Source organism: Lepus europaeus, chromosome 10 (assembly GCF_033115175.1).
Source record: "Lepus europaeus isolate LE1 chromosome 10, mLepTim1.pri, whole genome shotgun sequence".
Taxonomy (NCBI): Eukaryota; Metazoa; Chordata; class Mammalia; order Lagomorpha; family Leporidae; genus Lepus; species Lepus europaeus.
In genome coordinates this window covers 70,417,808-70,425,712 of record NC_084836.1, presented here as the reverse complement: position 1 = coordinate 70,425,712, position 7,905 = coordinate 70,417,808, and positions in this window count along the sequence as shown.

The following is a 7,905-nucleotide window of genomic DNA, read 5'->3' as shown; positions in this document are numbered from 1 at the left end:
AACTCAGTCCAGGCTATCACAAAGAAAAGGTTGGGAGCCTGTCTCCAAGCACCCTCAGCTTCCCTTCCTAATCCACCAGGGATTTGGCACCTGTGAATTTTTCCAAATGTTACTCGAGCCTCCTTATGTTTGTAGCCTATGGCCTTGCTTGGCCATAATGGCTTCTACAAGGTCAGCTAAGCAAGTGTTTCGTGAGCCCACGGAACCTTACCGTTGCATAGATCCTAGTTAGCCCCTAAGGGCTCTCCTGCCTCAAATATTTTGAACAAGTGGAGAAGGCACTCCCTGCATGGTGGTTTATGAAACGAGGAAGCCTGTGAGAGCCAGTTCTTACTCTCCTCTGACTAGGGACTGAACATATGGTATGCAAAGTAATCAACTTGAACATAGAAACAGAACTCAGCAAGAGAGGGAGAGGGTCCAGCCCCTCTTGCTGAACTATTCTCTCCAGGATGGAAACAGCTTATGGTGCTGAGTGAGGACCAGTCTCCGGGCCCTGTCTGAACTTGGTAGGTTCTTTCTCTTCTCACTTAAGCTGTTATATTTTGAGTACCACAACTCCTTTTTTAGAAATCTATACTTCACTGAAGTTCTTTCTCCTGACTTTGTGTTATGTAAGGGAATGAAATAAATTATCATTAAGGGGAAATTCTTTTTCCAGAGGTGTGTTCAGGACTGTGTGAGCAAGGCAAGGTCTGGGAAGGGAGGCAGAGGGTGGAGGACTGGTGGAGGGGATGGTGGAGAAGCCAGGAGGAGGGTTCTGGGAGGAGTGGATGGAGATCAGCTCCTGGAGCACACAAACCATCTGTGGCTGCCTTCCCAGGTGCATTAGCAGGACGCTGGGGTGGGGGAACTGAGACTCAGAATGGCACCCCGATACGGGATGTGGGCACCCCAAGGAGCAACTTAACCCTCTGCATCACAATCGCAGACCTATGTCTGGTCTGCATCCCAGCATCTGAAGGCACAGCGCCTGGCGCCTGGCAACCAAATCGGTCCCACCTCAGGTTTAGTAGCTGCTGTCAAGAAAGCAGCTTCCTTTCATGAAGAAGGAATGCGCTCTCGATAAGTCACAGTTTTATGAGGGAGACAGAAATTAATACTCAGGAAAAGGACATTGCACTGCACAGGAGACAACCCAACCGCTGGCTCTTGTTCCATCTTCCTGCTCCTCCTCTCTGCCTGCCTTCTCTCCTCCCTTCACGTCTTGCTTTTTTCTCTACTTGTTTATTTTTTGAACTTACCTTTACAGCGTCTTCTATATATTATTCTATACAAGCAATATAACTTTTCAATATACAGAAATTAGTACATCTGGAGTGGCCAAAGGCAAAGATCTCCTTTTTGTCATCATCTTCAATAAACATAAGCAACATGATGGTGCCTGTCTATTTAGGTTTCTTTTCTATTCATTAGTTGATATAAAATATATGTGTGTATACATATATATGAACTTCAACATTAAATAGTGAGGCTGGCTCAGTGGCATAGCCAGTAAAGCTACCACCTACAGTGCTGGCATCCCATATGGGCACCGGTTCAAGACCCAGCTGCTCCACTTCTGATCTAGCTCTCTGCTAATGGCCTGGGAAAGCAATAGAAGGTGGCGCAAGGTCCTTGGAACCCTGCACACACATGGGAGACCAGGAAGAAGCTCCTGGCTCCTGGCTTCAGATTGGCCCAGCTCCTGCCATTGCAGCCATTTGGGGAGTGACCCAGCAGATGGAAGATCTTTCTCTGTCTCTGCCTCTCCTCTCTATAACTCTGCCTTTCAAATAAATTAAAAAAATGAATATTAAAAAATTAAACAAATTAAGGTTTTGGTATTATTCAAACACAGCTGTGGCAATGGCCTCCTCTGGGGATAGTAGCAGCAGCCGACCCTTCAGAACATTCTTCAGGAATGCAGACTGCTCAATCTGTAGAATATGCCTTGATTTAGTGTTGTGTAATGGTCCTTAGTGATGAGACTCGGCTTTGCAGTTTTTGGTAGAACTGCTAGCTAGGGAGATGTGCCCCCTTCTCAGCTCATCACACCGGAAGGTGCCCAGGGTTGATGTGTGGCCAGGTCTGTGGTGTTGACCTTGGCTTATGATTAAGGTGAACTCTGCCAGCTTTCTCTGCTGTAAAGGCATCATTTTTCTCCTTTGTAATGCAAAAGTAATCTGGGAAAAAAGTAACCTGTGCACATGAAAAAATACTAAACACGGTTACTGATTAAGGGAGTGCAAATCAAAACTATGGGGAGATTCCACCTCATAGCCCCAAGGATGGGAAGACATCAGAACCCTTATCCATGGCTGGTGGAAGTCTAAAATGGCAGTTCCTCAAAAAGTTAATCACAGCTACTTAGGATGCAACAATTATATTCCTGTGCAAACACCCAAGAGAAATGAGAACATGTCCACACAATAGCTCATACATGAATGTGTATGGCAGTATCATTCATAGTGACAACAATGGAAATAACCCAAAGGTCCACCCACTGCAGCATGGAGGGATAAACTGTGGAATATGATCTGGCAGGATAAAGAAATGAAGAACCTACGTGTGACAAGATGTGGATGATATGAAAACATGATGCTAAGTAAAAGGGGCTAGTTCCGGAAGACCACCTATTGCGTGATCCTGTTTCTAGGAGATGTTCAAGAGCAGGAAATCAGGAAAGCAGAAGTTAGATTAGCAGTTGCCAGAGGAGGTTACGGATGGCATAGATGAGGGGGGGAACCTTCTAGAATCAGACAGTGGTGGCACAGAGATGGGGCCAGGGAGCCCCACTAGAGTTAGACAGTGGTGGTGACTGCACAACCCTTTGAGCATGCTAAAGAAACTGGTGAATTGTGCATTTTAAATGGGCACGTTATCTGGTTTGTGACTTATATGTCAATAAAGCTGTTTACACAAAGAGAAAAAGGGTAATCCACATAGAGATAAGTTGAAACTATATAAACATTGTTTCCTGCTACACTTTCACCTGAAAGTTTCAGCATCCATTGAAAGTTCTTGACTGGCTAAATTATGGAGTATTGCAAAATGATAATTTTGGAATTATATAATTCTTTCTACATGTATGGCTTGGCACTTTACCATGAGGAAGAACCATAAAAATATTTTTAAAAAATAAAAATGAGATCACATGAGGCCAGTGTTGTGGTATAGTGGGTTAAGCCACTGCCTTCAGTGCCACATTTGGCTTCCTGCTAATGCACCTGGAAGAGCAGTGGATAATGGCCCAAGTACTGGCCCCTGACATCCACATGGGAGACCCAGATGGAGTTCTAGCTTCCTGCTTTGGCCTGGTCCAGACCTCATTGTTGCAACCATTTAGAAAATGAACCAGTGGTGGAAAGATTCTCTCTCTTTCTCTCTATCTCTCTCCCTCTCTCTCTCTGTCCCTTCCCTTCTCCCTTTGTTGCTCTGCCTTTCAAATAAATAAATCTTTTTTTTAAATCAAGACCACCCTCTATATAATCCTTTGTAATTTGCTTTTTACAAAATATTTATTGATCTTCATATACTTGAAAGTGAGAGAGAGAGAGAGAGAGAGAGAGAGCGCTCTTGAATCCATTGGCTCACTCCCCAAATGCTCACAACAGCTGGGTCTGGGCCAGGCCAAAGCCAGGAGCCCAGAACTCCATCTGGGGCTTCCACGTAGATGGCAGGGATCCAAAAACACTTGAACCACGAGCTTCTAGCTTCCAGGATGCATTAGCAGGAAGTTGGCTTGTAAGCAGAGGTGCCGTAACACAAACAAACTGGCACTTTGCTATGGGATGTAGGCATTCCATATGTCCGCTTAATCTGCTGTGCCCATCCCTATAATTTGATATTTAACTTAATATTATTCACTATTATGGTTCTTCATATAAATATTTACCCATATAATCACTTTAGTGGCTTCCAAATATTTAGTAGAAGCAATGTATCACAATGTGGCTAAACAATCCCTTATTGTTTAATATTTATTTTTCCCAGCTTCCACTCTTATGAACAATATCACAGTGAACGTCTTTGTATCCTTTTGGCATTTGTCCAGTGATTTACTTAGGATAAAGATCAAGAAATATGTTTTCTGGGCCAAAGGGTACAAGCCTGCAAGGCACTTGAGGAGCAGGCGTCTGCTTCAGCGGTTAAGAGGCAGCTTGAAAGCTTGCCTTCCCTATGGAGTTCAAGTCCCAGTTCACGACTTCAGCTTCTCGCTAATGTGCACCCTGGGAGGCAGTGGTGATGGCCCAAGTGGTTGAGTCCCACTCACCCATGTGGGAGACCTAGATGGAGTTCCTGGCTTCTGACCTAGCTCTAGCCATTGCAGACTTTGGGGGAGGGAACCAGCCAGTGGGAGATCTGGATCTGTCTGTCTTTCTGTGTGACTCTCCAATAAAAATAAATCATTTGGTAAATGCTGTCAACTCGGATGCCCGAGTTGTTCCTTGAACACAGATCCAACCTTGCCAAAGCTCTCTCTAATCCTCGTCACTGCTCCTGGCCACCCACAGAATCCAAATCCCACTCTGGCATGACGTGGCAGGTGCTCCCCTGTCTCCCATGGCGGCCTCCTCTCCCCCACTCCTCCCTTCTGCTCTGTGCTCCAGCTGCACCCAGCAACTTGCCACCCCAACAGTGGAACACCTCAACCACCCAGCCTTTTTCAATTTGCTCCCCTCTCTCGTCTCTGCTTGTGTGAAATCTGCTCATCAACTCAGAGTAAGCTTCAAGGTCTCTGAGCAGTCTCTCTCTCTCTCTTTTAAGATTTATTTATTTATTTGAAAGTCAGAGTTACACACAGAGAGAAGGAGAGGCAGAGAGAGAGAGGGAGAGAGAGAGGGAGAGAGAGAGGTCTTCCATCCGATGGTTCACTCCCTAATTAGCCACAACGGCCAGAACTGTGCCGATCTGAAGCCAGGAGCCAGGAACTTCTTCTGGGTCTTCCACGTGGGTGCAGGAGCCCAAGGACTTGGGCCATCTTCTACTGCTTTCCCGGGCCATAGCAGAGAGCTAGATGGGAAGTGGTGCAGCCGGGACTGAAACGGGCGGCCATATGGGATGCCGGCACTGCAAGCGGCATCTTTACCCACTACACCACAGCACTGGCCCCAGCAGTCTTCTCTATCCGCCCTCCCCACCTAGCTACACTAATGCAGTTCATGCCACATGACATGAGCTCCTCCCCTGACATGACATCCTCCCCTGACATCCTCCACATGACATCCTCCCCTGAGGCCTCCGGCCTCTCTGCTGGGTTTCTGGGGGATGAGGTCTCTGTCTTGGGGTGCTGGACACATGCTGTGTTTGCTCGCTTGGCACGTGTACCTTCCCCCTGGGAACCACATTCGTGAATCCCCTTTGGGGAAGCGTCTCTACCACCTGGCTCCTGCAGAGTGCAGCTGCCGAGGTGACCACAGCGACCCAGGACCAATCAGGTCAGTGCATCCACCTCAGGACCAGAGTGATTGGCCCAGGGGAGAGCTTCTGAAACAGAGTCCACCAGAACTTTGGCTGGAGTCGCAGGGCCAGGGAAGTCTTGGAACTCACACAGTATTACTTCCATCACATTCCACTGGTCAAAGAATTTTTGTGGTCCTTGGTTGAAACGGCCCCAGTCTGCTTTCCGGCCTCATGCACCAGCCTCAGACTTGAGGTCCACGGTCAAGGCTCCTTGGTTTGGCTGGGAGAGGGCTGCCCTCAATCTGAAGACTTCAGGGCTAGAGATGCGGTTTCTGCCCCCACTCCTTCCACCCACCCACCCACACACACACACACACACACCCAGCACCCGATGGTTGGGCAGACACAGGATCGCCACAATGGGTGCCCTTGTTGGAAGGAGAAGCAACAGGGAGTCCTGCTGCCAGTTCTTTGATCAGGGCCCCAGGTGCTCCCTGCAATGATTCTCTGCAGCTCTTGGTTCTGTCTTCCCAGCCTCCCTTGCTTTGCCACAGGAAATAGCTTATATTTTCAGCTGAGTCATTTCCCAACCCACTTTCTGCTCACCGAAGTCCCGGGACCTTTTCCCTTTGTACACTTCTGCTGCTTTCATTTGAAGCTGGTGGAGATTTTACCACCACAATTACTCTAAAAACTCGCTGTTTTTATTTTTTTTTCTATGAATCTTATTGAGGAATCATTCCATTAGACAAAAAACCACACTGATAATTCTCTTTATGACAAGACCTTAGTGGTTAAGATGGTGGCTGAGATGCCCACAACCCATATCAGAATACCTGGGCTCCATTCCCGACTCTGGCTCCTGACTCCAGATTCCTCCTAATACAGACTCTTGGAGGCAGCAGGGATGGCTCAAGTGGTTGGGTCCCTGCCACCCCCGTGGGAGACCTGGATTGAGTTCCCAGCCTGCCCCTGTCCTTACCATTGTGGGCATTTGGGGAGTGAACCAGTGGATGTGAGAGCTCTCTCTCTTTCACTTTCTCTCTCGCTCTCTCTGTCTCATCTCTCTTCCTCTCAAATAAATACAGAAATTTTACAAATCTATTACAAAACGAAAATATGAGATCTGTCTTGGGCTCCCCAGTGAGGCTGCTGCTGCTTGGGGAATTCTCTGATTCTAGAACAGTTATCCTGGGGCCGGCGTTGTGGTGCAGTGGGTAAAGCCACCGCCTGCAGTGTCGGCATCCCATATGGGCGTCGGTTCAAGTCCTGGCTGCTCCACTTCTGATCCAGCTCTCTGCTATGGCCTGGGAAAGCAACAGAAGATGGCCCAAGTCCCCAGCGCTGTGGCACAGTGGGTTAATGACTTGCCCTGAGGTGACAGCATCCCATATGGGTGCTGGTTCAAGTCCTGGCTGCTCCTCTTCCGATCGGCTCTCTGCTATGAACTGGAAAAGCAGTGGAAGATGGCCCAAGTCCTTGGGCCCCTGCACCCACGTGGAAGAACAGGAAGAAGCTCCTGGCTCCTGGCTTCAGATCGGCGGTGCAGCTCTGGCCATTGCGGCCAACTGGGGAGTGAACCATCATATGGAAGACCTCTCTCTCTCTCTCTCTCTCTCTCTCTCTGTGTGTGTGTGTGTGTGTGTGTCTTTCTCTCCCTGCCTCTGCATCCCTGTAACTCTGCCTTTCAAATAAATACATAAAACTTTTTTTAAAAAAATAAAAAAAAAGAAAGGTTGTCCTGGGCTTCTTTCTTGTTTAGCTTTTCTCTCACTATCTGTATCTTTTTTATACAAATCCAAAATAAACTAAGTGACACTTCCAACATACTGCCTGAAAATCTTCCTAACCAGCGCTAGCAGTTAATTAGATACTTTTTCATTTCTCACATTACTGTGGTATATAACAAGAGTCTGTGTTCCTCAAATTTCTAATAATGGGGCTGCCGCTGTGGTGTAGTGGGTGGGGCCTCCCCCTACGATGCTGGCATCCCATTTAGGTGCTGGTTTGAGTCCTGGCTGCTCCATTTCCCATCCATCTCCCTGCCGATGTGCCTGGGAAAGCAGCAGAAGATGGCCCAAATACTTGGGTTCCAGCAACCGGTTACGTGGGAGACATGGAAGAGGCTCCTGGCTCCTGGCTTTGGATCGGCCCAGCTCTGGCTGTTGTGGCCAATTGGTGAATGAACCAGCTGATAGAGGATCTCTTTCTTTCTCTCCTTCTCTCTCTCTCTCTCTCTCTCTCTCTCTCTCTCTCTCTCTCTGTAACTCTGCCTTTCCAATAAATAAATGAATCTTACAATGAAAAAAATTTACAATAACATTTTCTTTCTTTAAACAATGTTGAGAGAGAGAGAGAGTGAGTGAGAGAGAGCGAGAGAGAGCGAGCGCTCCCAGACACGGATTCATTCCTCGGCTGTCCGTAACAGCCAAGACTGGGCCAGGCCAAAGCCAGGTGAGACCCAATGCAGCTCCCCATACTTGAGTCATTGCTGCTGCTTTCCAGGGTCTACGTCAGCGG